The sequence below is a fragment of the Strix uralensis genome, chromosome 9, assembly GCF_047716275.1.
Source record: "Strix uralensis isolate ZFMK-TIS-50842 chromosome 9, bStrUra1, whole genome shotgun sequence".
Lineage (NCBI taxonomy): Eukaryota > Metazoa > Chordata > Aves > Strigiformes > Strigidae > Strix > Strix uralensis.
Window position 1 is genome coordinate 8505711 of NC_133980.1, and position 15749 is coordinate 8521459.

Below are 15749 nucleotides of genomic sequence, written 5' to 3' on the forward strand. Positions count from 1 at the left end.
GCTCATTTCATTTGCCTTGCTTCCACCCATCATTCCACTACTTTCCTTCCTAGCTCCAGGATTTATTAACTTGAGTAAAAGTGATTTCAGTATTTCTACTAAAGCAATACTCAGCAGATGTCTAGCATCTATATTTATACAACTCTAGAACTGGTAATAAACATGATTTTTGTATTGCCACACTACATTTTTTAATGAGACATCATTCCTTGTCTCTGTTTACCATGAATTACGTTGGCCACAACTGAGTCCTTATCCCATATTATTACACCACATAACAAGAGTTTGGAAGGCTGAATGGAAACTTCTCGTTATATATGAAGGAACACTTAATGGCTAAGGACTGGCGTTATTCTCCCTGCGTCTGTGGACAGCAGGGCTACTCAGATGCATGCAGGAAGGTATCTAAGGAGAGGGAGATGCCTGGGAAGGCACTAGGTGTAAACACTCAGACTTCAGAGCTTGTTTCCATCCAGATCCCAACCACAGTGACTTTCACAGGACTGTGCCAAAGACATTCATCCAAGACGGAGTGTGCGGTTCCTAGATGACGTCAGACATCCGGGCAGCCAGCCAACTTCCTATGGAAGTGATTTCAATATTGCTGAAGTTCAATCTAACTGTATTTATCATATGATTACTTATGTAAGGAGCCAGCAGCTTGCATAGGTAGCCTGTATTTTTGAATCTAATAAAATAAAATATGTTTTCAAAATGCAAAGAAATAGATTGACGTAAACAGAAATCTTATTCAAATTTCACGCCTTCCTCTAAAGCCACTTATTCCAGAAAGGAACAGATGTTAGCCAAGACAAATTCCATCCTTGCTCAACTGGGACTCAGACAGCCTATGATGCAAAGCAGAGTATTTTCTCACCTGCAAATTTACAATTGTTCCATACCTGTAATTATACCTTAAACGTAAAGCCTTGCCCCTTCTACTCATGCTTCACAATAGGTTCTCACTGCCTCAAGGCTCTTCACAAAATTTGTTCATTTCTTCCCTTTGAGATCTTTCTCTTAAAACTTTTCTGTGACGCACAGAACACTCCATCCAACCAACCAAAGAGCCAAACAAATTTGAAGACAGTTATCCTACAGGTTAACGAAATGACCATTCTTCTTCCCAGACAATATAACATCAGTACTTCCATGCACACTTTCATCTCTCTGTATCCATTTATCCACTGCCCCATTTTTTTACTGACATTATAACTGCACACAATCAAGTACAACTAAGCCCTGTCGTGTGACCAGGACGCTGATAGATCCCTGTCCTGCAGGCAATAAGCAGTGCCACATCAGCTGGCAGTAGTCTGTAGTGCACTCATGGTCATAAAATAGTTGATTGTTAACAAACAGAAATAGGAAGCTGGTGAAGTTCCTACCATGTTAAAGCAGGACACCGAATTAATGTGCTCACATAATCAGTGCTCAGAGCATTCAGAGATTAATATGCTGCGAGATATGATTTGAAAGAGAAGAGAAAGAAGCAGAATTAATGCAACTCCTCCCCTTCCTCTATACTCTGTCGGCCCCAGTCTCCTCTCCCAGTCCTCAAAAAGGAAATATGCATTCGCAACACCCCAGTTCAGATTTCAGATTCTGGCAGAGTGTTTCCAAGGTCTTTGCTGTCCTTTCTGATCATCCCTCTCTCCTAAGTAACAGCTCAGAAGTTCAGTGACAAACAACAACAGGAGAAGGACAGCAGAAAAGGCTCCGTCCCTCAGCAATCCCTTCAGGATTCATCATATGTCTGAAGGACTATACTAATCATAATCAGAGTCCCCTTCTGTCCACTGCAATCTCACAACTTTTCCATGGAAATCTCCAATTTGATTCCGTGAATTAAATCTGGACTGTCCTCCAAAAATGTAAATAGACAAAAAACAAAATAAAATTAAAAAATAAAAATAAAAATAAATCTTAGTCCTCTGTGGTATTTTTGCACAGGACATATTTGCAGCACTGTTAATTACTGGTCACTATGAAGCATACTGTGCAACAAAGTGTCTGAAAGCATTCTGAAATTTTGGAGAAAATGCATGGGAAGTGTCCATCCAGCTAAACAAAACATTAAGTCAGAGTTCTTTATTATACCAGTCAATGTTTAAGAATCTCAATTCTTTCATCTTCATTATAAAATGTTTTGTCATAATTTGTTATATATATCACAAATGTTAGATGAATATCAACATATTTTATTTCAAAACTTATTCTGCTATCTTTACAGTTTTGCTTGCATACCAATTAGTGCTATTCTGTCATTTATAGCTTTTTAATAATATCACACACAACCCCTCTACAGTAAATGATTCACTGGCCTGAACAGTCTGTTGCATTAGAAATACAAAAATTAAGGTTGCCTATGTCAGACTCATGTTTTACAGGATAGCCTCACTCAACGCAAAAAAAAAAAAAAAAAAAAATTCTCCACCCCTCACAAAGGTCACATCTTTGCCAAACTTCAAGCATATGTTCTTAAAGAGGAAATAAAGCTTTTCAAGAAAACTTTTTAATAGGTAAATAGACCAACTCACTAGTTTTCCTTGCTGTTGTTATCACAACAGCTGACCTATCCCATCTAACTTGGCAAGAAAAGGAAGGCTATTTGATGCAAATCTTATCATGAAATATTTCAGCCTACTTCCCCCCAAAAAATAAATGTGATCCAATTTCCCAAGCTTAGTTGTTTTTACAAAGCTTTTCCCCATTGCAACCACATTTCCACTGGGATCATAACCCTCCACTGCAACCACATTTCCACTGGGATCATAACCCTAAGCAATCACATAAACAACCGAATTTCTGTGAGGGCCGTGACCCAACTTTCAGCTTCCTTCGCCCATCCCCAGTCACCACATCTCGCTAGGAAAGCCCTGCGACGGGGGCAGAGGGATGGACAGCCCTACGCACAGGAGACCCTGACATTTGCCATTTAAAACATCAAGGAACAAAAAGTATTTTCAAGTTTTGTCTACAATTGCCACGATCAGGCCCAAATCAAAGTCCCAGACAAAAGCAAACCCCAAAGGAATAGGAATCAAGGTCTACAACTCCAGACTGGCTTTTACCCATGGAAAATGCAAGCTGTGACAAGCCTTGTTTTGGCAAATTCCAACACAAATCGCCACCTCTAGTTAAGACCATCTTCAGTCACTTGCAGTTATTTTGCTGTTGCCAGTGTTTATGCACGCAGTGGCTCACATGTATTTATTGTATGATTATTCTGGTAAATTAGCATAAGTAATCTCTATATAGTGGAACCATCTTTTATAGCAACTATCAATAGGGCCTTACAGGATTCCACATGATGAAAATAAGATACCAGATCTAAATACCGTGCTTTTAAAATACTGCTTGGCTAAGTAAGATGTTGAGAAACATAGGCCATGGGTACAGCCTGGAAATCCTGAACAACCTCACAACACAAGTGTCACACAGAGGATGCTTCACAGGTAAACATAGAACAGCAAGTATTTCAAAAATTGTCCAATTTGGTTTATAACTGATTTTGTTAACCCACATTTTGCTTTTGACCTAGCATATCTGGGGACCACAGTCAGGCAGCAAAAACAAACAGATGTCATTTTTAGCAATTTATAACCACACAGATACACTCTTCTTAAGAGCAGGTCCAAGGCTCTATGCACAGATCTAACTCTGCTTTCTCCACGTATACATTATGCAATGCAACGTGATAAATATGTAACCATGAAGCCACACACTATATTGCAAATAGGATACAGTACTCTTCAGTGACCCAGGAGAAGGCAGGCTACACCATGTTCTGACTGTGATTTTTTTTTTTTTCCCAATTTCATTTTCATAATGGTCCAGCACTTATTTTGCAGACTTTTTATACCATCTCTCTAAGGTATGTAAATAATTTAGTCAACAGTAAGACATTATGCAATTTATTTTCAGCCAACAGCACAGCCCTCGTTAGATGCAATTCATGGGAAGAAGCAGTTAATTATGGTAATTCATCTGCAGACCTAGGTGAGCAATTTCACTGTTATTCTGCTATCCCATTTAATATGCATATGCTGTATAAGAGCAGTTAAATGGCAACTTTCAAAACTGACATCCCAAGCCCTGATTCTATACCAAGCTCTGAACCTGGGCTTTGAGGCAGAGCTACAGTAAACACGGCTTCTGGGAGGCGAAGGAGTTGATTTACACAAAACAACTTGCAAGATCAGGGTTTAAGGTAGTCTACTGAATAGACCTCTACAAGATCCTAGAAATAATTCTATGCTATTGTATTGCACTATTTGTGGAGTGGTATGTGATCATATAATTAGAGATCATATAGTACATTCACACAAAGAATACTTTAGGGCTTGCCGGGGAGGGGGGGGGGGGGGGGGGGGGGGCGGGGAGGGGGAGCTCTTTTAAAAAAGAAAACTACATTATCTGGAAATTCAGAGCTAATCTCAACAACTCAGAAATGCTACCAGGGAGCTTTTCCTTCACAAACTTCAGAGGAATACATTTCAGGTCTGATTGCTGCCTCAGGAAGAATTAGTTCCAAACAAAACCAGCTGAGGTTTTCAGTCATTAAGATGTTAAAAGTCTAAACAAAGTATTTAGGAAAATAATCTATGTGTCAATATTAAAAAAATATATATATATCTAAACTGCAGCTCTATGATAGCAATGGCAGGGAGCAAAGACGGCATTTGGTTCAGAACCAACACTGAAAGAAGCGCTCTGGACAGGTGCAAGAAAAATACCATTGGTTTGGTAGCTAAATCAGAGGAGAGGAGAAAATGAAGGGCAGGTCTCAACTAGATGCAGCAGTGTAGCAGTTTCCTGGAGAAGTGCTGTGCTCAAGCACAGACTAGTTAACCCTCTGTTCAGGGGAAGGCTCCAGCCTCCTCTCCTGCTGACCTGCGCCAGAGGCCATCGGACTGTCCTCCCTGTGAAACTTTCTTTGGGGCAGCTCAAGGAGCAGCAGCAACCACCTAACCCAGCACCCGCTTCCCTGGGTGTCTTGGCACATGCCTTTCAGCAGCCTTGGAAGAAGAGTCCTTGATCTGGGGGCTCTTCTTCACAGCACCTTGCCTCCACCCTTCTGTGGCCTGTCTGCAGGCTTCAGAAACTGATTGCTAAATGATCCAGCTTGCGTAACTTTGAAGAGCATACAACTAGCAAAGGGCAGCCGCCTGCCAAATCCCTGCCCTCCCGAGTGAAGCACATCAAATAATACAAAAATCACTGAAGCTCCACTCGCTTTGGAGAACAGGCAGCCAACTCAGCCAGGCTTGTATGTGCAGTGCTGGTCTTCAGCCATAAACCAAGCCCAGAAATCTGCAAACCCCCCCTCAATTAAAAGCTTAAAGTCATAATAACTTCAGATAGTCACTGCTTTAATGATAGAAGGCACAGAAGTTTTACATGAGCATCTTGAAGGTCTCAGTGGAGCACAGATCCATGATGCACACACACAGACAGACATTCAGTTAGTTTTAGTTTTAACTTTATACACTTTGATATAGACACAGGACTAAAACATTAGTGGTCTCTAGCTTGTTTATGACTGACTACATATGCTAGAATGAGTATTGCCAAAAATCATAGCTAAAATAAAAACCAGCGTTCAAACAGCACAAAACTTCACAAACCAAATAAACAACACATTGCAAATATTTAAGACTTCCAAGCAAAGGCTACTTCCGTAAATGTCAACATTTAAACTGGCAACAAAGCATTTCAGACACTGAAACAAATGACTGGCTAAAAAACACTACCCCGTCCTCATCATCATTTTAAATGGTTCATCTTTCTGTTCTCCTGAAACATGCATGGCGCTCAAATTATAACTGAACAAATGTACATATCCCTAGCTATTTAGGAAAAAAAAAAATGGAAACATTAAATTTAAATCTTTTTGCTTAATCCAAGACTAGAAAACTGTCAGCCCCGAAAATTAGTTTCGCAGAGCCTTAATGCATCTGAAAATGGCTTACTTTGCTAAACATGACAAGCAAATTCCAAAATAAAGGGAAACCCTTTCCCTCAACACGCACACTAATATTTTTCTTTCCTGAAGGCTGGATCATTTCCAGAGAATCTGAATTGACTTCAACAGAGCGACAATATACTTCTTACGAAGAACACGTAGAGTGCCTCCGAATACAAGAAAATGGTTCAACTAAGAAAGGGCTTTACTCAGCTCTTCTAAAAATACCCAAGGATCACACTTAAAAGTGATTTTTTTTTTTTTAACAATTAGGGCTTGACTACACCAATAGCTATATCTGCTGATTTTTAGATATGTATTACACTAAACAGGAATGAGACACTTTCTTTCTGGAGTCATTCCAAAAAAATGCAAATGCACTGTAAATTCACACTTTTAACTTCAAGCCATGCTACCTAGCAAGTGTAAATACATTCTTGTGAAGTTTAAGGAATTTAATAAAGTGCTAGCAGGATTTTCTTTCTAAATTAACTAGAGGATACTTCTCAGTGTAGAGTATGGTGAAAATAAGGGAAGTCACAACATAAAAGCATGATTTACAATAGCAAAACCCAATGTATACAACCTTTAACTAAAACACTCCCTAGAATTTCATTTTCCAGCAGATGAAAAATATCCACACAACATATAAAAACAAGACAATGTAACAGAAAGCGTGTGCTTATCAGTATCACAAGCACAACTTGCGCATCACACAACAGGACTGTAATGCTTTAGGAGACACCTATACTGCCAGGGAAAACACTCACCAGAAAGCAACGTCCTACATTAGGGCCGTATATCTTGCATTAGCATTTCTCTTGACAAGACCTGCAAGGTTCTATCCACCCAGGGCACACAGCTCTGACAGGGAAAATACCACTGGTTCTTGGTATACAGCATAAAAATTATTTTCATACAAGCTTGTAAAATTGCTTAACTACATAAATTTATAAACAAGAATCATATAGGAATTTATTAAGGAAGACTTGCCCAAATGAAATTATAAGCACATGACAAAGGTCACGTTACCACTGATGTCTACTTTATATATGGACAAATCCATGCTGCCAAGACAGCACAAGTAACAGGACCACTACGTATGGAAAGGTTGGTGTCAGACTGGCTTAGCTATGAGCTGGCCCACTGCAGCCTGCGAAGATTTTGTCCGATAGCAAAGCCAGTGTAAGAAGTTCATAGTCTACCCTTAGCTACTATTGATAAGTTCATTCCTATGGATAAGCTATAGTTTACTGTCACCTTCATGGTAACAATGGAGGCGTTTGTGGAGTCATGCTGTAAACTGGTTCAGCAAAACCACTTGGATTTTAATACTCCCCCAAAACAGCAGTAGGTTTTAACACAATCCTTCCAGAGATGATGTTTGTAGGACCAATAAACCACTGTGTCGTCATGACAGAGGAGTCAATAAACCACGGCAAAGGATAGAAACATTAGTTCCATACAGGGAGGTTCACAGAGCTCCACCTGTCCCTTCGTTGTGTGTCCCCATTCCACCAAGAGAAGGGTCCCACCACCCCCGCTCCCACCTCCGCCGCTGGGACAAGCAGCTGCTTGCACAGCTGTGCTCTGAAACCCAGCCCTGAAGTGGCTCCACCAAAAAAGTTCAGCCTTTCCCCACCCCCAAAGAGCTTCCAGGGCCTGGAAAAAGTGCAGGCATCTTAAAATTTCATATAAAGTTGCACTTCCACATTACTAAGGACACAAACACGCCAAACTTTATGAACCAAGTAGCCTGATTTCAACATGATCCTTCATCACGTATGGGCGTTATCAGAAAATATTGCCCATGTGAAGGACCATGTTTTGTCCAACATAAAATGAGAAGACGAGCACAAAATTTATCAAGACAAAAGGATCACTTCCAAGTGATCCAAGTAAGCAGAAGCTGAAAAATAAAAGAAAAGCCACTTTACACTGCTATGCGGCCTTTCACCAGATCTCAGGGCACTGAACTGGGTCTGAAAAAAACTCCTGTTAAGTATTAAATCACTGGTGCATGGGTAAATTTGTTAATCCATTTGCTAAGGTCACACAGTGGCAGAAATAGCAGATAATCCTGACACCAGCTTTCTGTCCTAATCGTTACGCGGACAGAAAATCTTCAGTGATGTAAACTAAAAATAAAGTAAATACAGTTATCTGTTACATACAGGTATATTAGGTCAATCTAGAAAAGCAAAATTGTGGGTGTGGGGAGCAGAAGTGTGTCTCTGGGGATCCACCACAGATCTGAACAAGCCTATGAAAATTTAGAGAGAGAATTTATAACAGAAAGTAATTCCATAATTCCGTCTATTCAAGCAGTCCCTATGAAGGGCCTGGGTAGACAAACTGCAGCCATGCTCAAAAAAAGTCTAAAAACGTTGAACAGTAACCCACAGGACATATTCCCTTACTTTATAGTACCCACATTAGGATGCCAAAAGCTTGCCATTCATTCTGTATTGAAATTAAAGCAGTATTTTACAGATTGCCTATAAATCACCAAAACCGGGTAAGTCTTCTAATATCAGAGGGTGGCCAGGCACACAGCTGACACTGTCGACATGCAGTCAAGAGAGCTATGACAATTTCTACCAGTTTTAGTGCTATTACATATGAAAGCATCCTGGTAACACCCGCTATGGAGCTCTGACAATTCAAGACCACTTTGGTGAATGCTTTTGTATTGATATAAAATACTGCAAGCACCAGTTTCCAAAGAGGAAAAAGCGAGACTGTGAGATGACAAAAAGAGAAAAACTTTACAAATTAAAAATACTGAACCAGACAATGAGCTACACTGGCATTATTAAGATGTATTAAAAACAACGTAATAAAATCACTGTAGGCAGGGAAGACTAATCTTTCTGTTCTTCCTTAGGCAAAACTCACAGCAATTTCAATGGGATTCTCCCCCAGATATGGCTGGATGACCACATCCACAGCCTCCATGTGCCAGGTTTGTTCCTGCAGCCAGCCTCTACTGCATCCATCTTAGTTACACTACACATATCCTGATTACAAGGATTTATAAACAGCAAGAGTAATTTTAGAGGTGATCCACAAAACTGTGACTTCAGTCGAGATGAGGTTCACTATTACCATCTCAAGTGTCAACAGTTTTGCAGTAAAGAACTTACATTTGAGTTTCAAGCTAAAATCTTTCACTGACTTTCTCAAAAGCACATCTTGCATTCTCTCTGTCCCAAGCACATCTATTTCAGAGCCAGAACACAAGCCAGCTATCCATAGGTTTTGCTGGGCAACAAGGTACGAGAGAGATTATGAAGCATTAATCTCTTCCATGGTTTTTCTTAGGTTCTGGACAACAAGACACCAAATAAAGATGCTGCTTAAATATCAAACAACAGAGTATTTCATATATTACGCAGTTTCTCGATGTGAACTCTTTAAAGACAGTCTTTCAACTCCGAAGTTGCAATTCTGCACACTCATCTGCGCAGCACAGGACAAAGGCACGTACCAGCTCGCAGTCTCAAAGCCGTGTTTGTTCACCCAGAACAATGGGGCATGTGACTTGTCAACACTACCCACAATAAAAACAATAAGATAAGGCTGCCACTGATTTCAGGATGACTGACTTTGTTTTTTGCTAATTTTAAGCCACACTGTCAATAAAAATTTATTGCATAAACTCCCTGATTTTAAAAAGCCCAAATCTAACCTCACAGTGCACCTGAGGTTTTCATTCAAACTTCCTCAGCTTTTTGCATTCATACCAAGCACTGACACCAACCCCCCCCAAAGCTTCCCTCCGACTTCATCAAGAGTTGGATCAATGTTTTACTCCTAAAGCCAAGATTATTTTTATCAAATAAGATCACTGCCAAAATTCATCCTGTTTCCTGCCCTGCTACCCCTCTGCCCACAGGCAGGCCCCTTGCTCACCTCTGCTCGGTGCCCCGCTCGCTGTCAGCAGCACAACCTGCAAAATGAGACTTCCTCAGCAGTCCCACAGCTTTCGGTCCCCCACAGACCGGGGCCACGCTGTGCAAACCCATCGAACCCCTCTGGTTCAAGAGGGCTACATAGGATCAAGTCCTGTGTGTAAACTTACCTAAAGTTAGGAGAAGTGAGAAGAAAGCAAAGAAAAGCCAGAAAACAGAAAGAAAAAGGTACCAATTTGGTTTAAAGAACTGACAGAAGAATAGATAGGGAGAAGGCAAAACAAAGTCCAACATGACAAAAAGAAGAGCGAAAGCCCGGGGGGCGGGGGGGGGGGGGGGGGGGGAAACAGGTGGGGGGAGATTAGAAAATCAAATAAACCCTTAAGAAGGGATAATAATAAAATGATGCAAACTGTCAGGACCGAGACAAAACACCCCAGTGTATTACATTAATTTGCCACATGCACCCTGCAGCACGGACAAGGAAGCAGAGCCAAGCAGAGGAGAGGGCATGACCACACTGACCGTTGGAAGGGGTTAATTTTAGCAAGAAAAGAAAGCAGTAGAATCTTGCACCACTTGTGTTTTAATTACACAGGGGAGGGGTTGGGGGGGTTATTTTAATCACACAGAACAGCAGTAGGCCCAACAGCACCAGACTAACAAATAAAAAGTAAGCAGCAATAGGCACATAGAAGTATATTACAGTTCCAAACTTTCACTTTACAGTAATATTAATGCAAATGAACTCTGACTAACCTGATCTCTGCACATGTGTTTTTAAAAAACAGTGCATTTCTTTCTTTTCACCTTGAAAAAACTCCGTTCCACAGGCAGGCAGTTACAAACCACAGCTGGGAAAGCGGGAGGCACATGAAGCAGACAAATAAGATTTTACATATTCTAACACCATCAATGCAGATTTCTGGAGCTCTTCAGCAATGTCCAACATACACAAGCCTTGCTGCTGGCACAACAGAGAATCTCAGCCTACATAATGGACGTACTCTTAGCCGGAGTCTGACACTGCATTTCACATACCCTCCGAGTCTCTCATATGAAGTCATCCATAGCGTCTAAGAGCGAGTCAAAACACATCAGAAGTGTTTTCCCTGGCTACCTCTGAAAGTTTCCATCCCTTTATTCTTCATATAATTTTTTTAATTATCCTTAGCATTTCTGTCAATACGCACAGGATCTTTAGAAGTCCAGTTTTGTGCCCCAGTACATACAAGCAACCAGTATCTCTCTAACACGGGACCCCAGCTATGTCCCAGGCACTGGGACAACAAGAGGAGAGTGACGGGAATGTTCTGCTTGGTGCTTCCACAACCAGCCCGCAGAACCACACAGAGAGCAGAGGCCTGAAGTTTAAGACATAAACAATGCCCGCCTATTTTACCAGAAAGCAAAACATCTGAGAGGGCTGTAAGTGCCCAGGCACCTCAACGGTCAAGGAGGCTTTTTGTTTGTTTTTAATGGAACCGGCTCTTAGAACTTAATTTCGAATGGATTTAGTGTGTACTGTATTTACTGTAAGAAAGAATCTTGAAAAGGGCCTTGATGAACTAGAAATAAATAATCCATATCGAAATAACCTTGCATGTGTAGACAGTAGAGGAACCAACTAACATGGACTTTGCCAACAGTAAGATAAACACATTGATATTTCTAATGTAATCAAAGGCCATTCAGAATCTGCCCTGGAAGACAGTCACAGAAATACAAAGCATTTTTCTTACAACTCAAACAATTGTGACAAATATTTACTATAATGGTGAAAACTGTTAAAAAAATAGTTGGTTTCTATTAATCAGCCACATTTAGATATCCGTTCTTCCTATCAGATTAAGCTCACCGAAACTGCTTAGTAGGCTGTTTCATTGTATTTTTGTTTAAATTTTATCACAATTCAACACATTGAAGTTTCATATTCCTGACTTTTTTCATCTTACAGAGTGCTAGAAATTTACAGTCTAAACAAGACACACCAGATTATTTCAAATGCACATCTAAATTTCACAAAGTGAAAAATCAGGTACCACGTCTGCATCGTACTCCCACGTACTCCCTGTGTCATTTACAGGGAGTACGGACCCCACTTCTCTAAACCTACTTTAGCTAAACTTACATTAGCTATGGGAAACAGCTAATCCATTGTTACACAAGATACATTTCCAGTACAATTTATTTGATGTCAACATTAATAGATGATGTGACAACACTGTTCCTCATTTTTCTCCCTCCACATCTGTGCTAACTTGGCTTTAAAAGGACATTAAAAAGTATGAAATCTGAACAAACCTAACGTCAAAGTAATTATGTTACAGATTCAAATATCATCATGGCAAAACCCGTATTTTCACAAAGCACTTCCCAATTAAAATGTATCACTAAGAGTCTGTATTTAGGAATGCATGTTTGTGTTAATATCCAAGCAAAAATTTCTGCACTAGAGAAGAATGTTGACATCCGTACAAAAACTAGCTGTGATTCATTGTTTAACAGTTGTCTTCCCTTTACAGAACACCGCAGACTGAAGGACATATTGCCAAACTGAAAGCACCAATACTTCCTTTAACCTAATATAGGACAAATAAATACACTTCAACAGCTTCTAAATCTTGCACGTCCTACTTTTTTGACCCAGATCTCTTGTTATTTCCCCCATAGGTCTATGCAATATATGCAATATCAAAACTATTTTTTCCCCACAAATTTAGAGTTGACCTAAAAGAGGAAGAGTTCTCATCATTTCTGTGAGCTAAACGAACCTGGAAGTGGGTAGTGGGGGGGGGGGGGGGCGGGGGGAGGGTCAGACAGACTCATTTCTGTTAAAATCAATTAGTATTTTAAGGTAAAATTTTCAGCCATGCTTAATACACTCCCAACTGCTGAAACTAATGGCAAAAATTCTCATTTGTTCCAACAGGACTGTAAGTTTGACCAATATCAATGATAAATGAAAAATAATTAAATCTTTTTATTACTATTTTTACAAGGCAAAAATGTATTTTCAGAAGTCATGCTGACACTCGATCATTAATCAGCCGCTCCAAAAAACACAAAAGAGCTATAAAATTTGTTATTCCTCTCCTCAGCCAGCCTGGACAACTTCTTCCAGGAAATCAAACTGTCTCTTCTTTGCCTAGTACTTGTAGGGAACCATCAGGGGATTGAAATTCACCTCGCGTGTGCTCGCAATCAGGCGAATTCCCAGCGCAGAGTTTGCCGGCGATAGGTCACCCATGTGAAGAAACTGAACTTTTAACACTGTTAATGTCAAATGGATGCAACTCTTAGGGTAGGTTATATTTAGGGCTCTAAACCTTGACAATTTCTGTGGTTTTGGCACTGGGCACAGTATTTAGCACTACATTTTCATGAATAGTAAATATTTGACCCTTAACTCATAACCTTGGAAAAAAATGCTCCACGAATAGGCCGTACAGACATCTTTTCTGTATGCTCTCTTGTCACTGCCAGCAGGCACGTAGCTGTGTACAGAACAGGAAAGTTTCCAGAGTCACTTTCACAGTCCTAATTCATAAAAATCTACCATCAGCCTGATGTCAGTGGGGTTCAGTGGGAGCTCTGCATGCAGCTGGGGAAGCGACTGAATCATTCCCCAAACCCACCAACGGGTTAAAAGAAGCTCTAGCATTAGCTGCAGAGACAGCTGCTTGCCTGCCTTGCCAGGTTGGCAAAACTATTGCCCCGATGAGGGGGAAGGGAAGGCCTACTACTCACACCACACCAGCTAATATTTCTAGTAACGCACCTCCAGCTATCTGAAATAACACTCAGTATGTTTGCATATGGCACATGGTTGTAGAGAGTCTCTGTAATACACACACTGAACAGAGATTGAACTGAATCTCAGATCATAAAAGAAAAAAAACCAACCAACTGTTTTTTCTCTGGATGATTCTGATTTTTTACTGCTAGACATTACTAATAAACAAGATTGCTCCTTTGCAACATGGAGACTTAAGAATTACAACAATAAACACAAGTCAGAGTACACAACACAGCCTTTTACTAATACTGATCCCAGAAAAAAACAGAAACTACACCCTCACGGGAGTCTGCAAAAGCCAGCAAACCACACACAAGACTTGATTTTTAGAAATGCTAAGCACACACAGACTGCCAACTTCACATGCAACTGTGGGGACTCAGCATCTTTGAAAATATGACTATTAACATCTTACTTTACAGATGCAGATGCCAGTTTATACTCTTAAAAAGAGTCACGTCTGCACCAAGCAGAGCTAGAGCACAAATCCAGGGGCCGCTACCCACTCCCACTGTACACAGCACCATGAAGGGCCACATGCGGGCACTGAACCAGCCCAAGTGCGACCAGCTTGACACCCAGTCTGCTTGCGTTACTGGTCCTGAAAAAAGGACGTTACTAGTCTGATAGCATACCTAGGTATGTTGCTTCTGGTATTCAAGCTCACTTGTTTAGAGGGACCTTAGGATCTCTGTGTAGCACTGAATGATGCCCCGTACACTTACATTCAAAGACCAAGAAGGGTCTTTGAAGCTTTGAAAGATGCCACATACATTGGCTGTGATAATTCTGTAAACTCCTTCTGATGACTTTGGAGGTTCTTTCAGCAGGTTTTATCAGAAAGCTACACCAATTCACCAAGCCTTTTTATCATTATTCTTATTTCTACAGGTAAGAAAATATTCTCAAAAGTCTTTCCAGCAACCAGCCCATCCAAGAAAGTGAGCGAGCAGGGGTAAGCTGCAATACTGGTGATCTCACTCCTTGGCTAGCCAAGCCGGCTAGGTCCTATGCACCTGACAGCATGTGCATTTTCCCCTGCAGTTACACATCCTCCAGCTTGGAATAACCACTTATTTCTTACCAAGGAATAATTTCTTTTTTAAAAGATCCCTATTGATATAAAAAGCACAATCCAAAGGCTGTCACAGAAAACTACATGGTAAAGTGTTAAAATCAATGTTTCGGAGGGTAAGTTGAGTTACTGTTCTATAAATCCTTCAGAACCAAAGGAAAACTCAACTTTCAGTTCAAACACAGCCATTAAGACTCCAGGGCACTTTGTATAAACAATTTCAGCTTTGTTTTCATTACGAGAAGGAAGAAAAGGGCCTTCTCATCTTGGATTAGATACCACAAGGCAGAACCCTAACGAAGTAGTTCACAGTTTTCACACAAACTGGCAGAGCAATTTCTAGACCAGATTTCCATGCTTTTCCACTCAATCTATCAACTCTCATGAAGTCACAGCTATGCTGCCTTGTCTTCACTACTTCTTACCTCAAGTTAGCTAATTCAATTTCACAAAATTAAGAGAAGGCCAATATATTCCCCTACAATTTCACCTGAGAAGGTGTTTCTTATTCCTCATTTCATCGTCACACTTTATCTCAGAGGAAACCAATTACGAGACGAATAAAACGGTCTCCATCTACTCTGCTTGAGATCACCAGATGAACCTTTTGCTAGTAAAGTCACTTTTCATTAAGCTACTTTACAGAAATTAAGACCATCTAACTCCATACTGCAGTGCCTAGAAAGCTGCATGTATTTAGGACAGGAGCAGCTAAATGAACAGCAGAAACATAGGAACTGTTTCTTCATCACCCGTTAATTTGAAGGTATTACATTAATGCTGCAATGCAACTCAAAAACACTGAAAAGAGCTGTCAATCATAGTTCCTAATGGAAAACTTCTGACACTTCTTCACCTAACACAAACACTTAAATTTATATTTAAAAATGAGCACGCAATGAGTATGTTCTTACAGGAGTTACTTTTAGTAGAAGCCAAACTCACATAATTACAGAGTGCACATACACACTTTCACTTCTCTCCCAACCTGCA

At 40.4% G+C, this 15749-nt stretch overlaps 1 protein-coding gene across 5 annotated transcripts in view; it reads right to left on the bottom strand.

Moving 5' to 3' along the window:
• TBL1XR1 (TBL1X/Y related 1) overlaps positions 1-15749 on the bottom strand; it is a 119174-nt gene that overhangs the window by 99485 nt on the left and 3940 nt on the right. Inside the window, exon 1 of one of the 5 annotated variants that reach the window (XM_074878527.1) lies at positions 10642-10774. The exons of the other annotated variants lie outside the window; for them this stretch is intronic. The gene's annotated coding sequence lies outside the window, so the exon portion shown is untranslated. Of the gene's footprint in view, positions 1-10641; positions 10775-15749 lie in introns of those variants that run through there. 5 annotated transcript variants of the gene reach the window in all.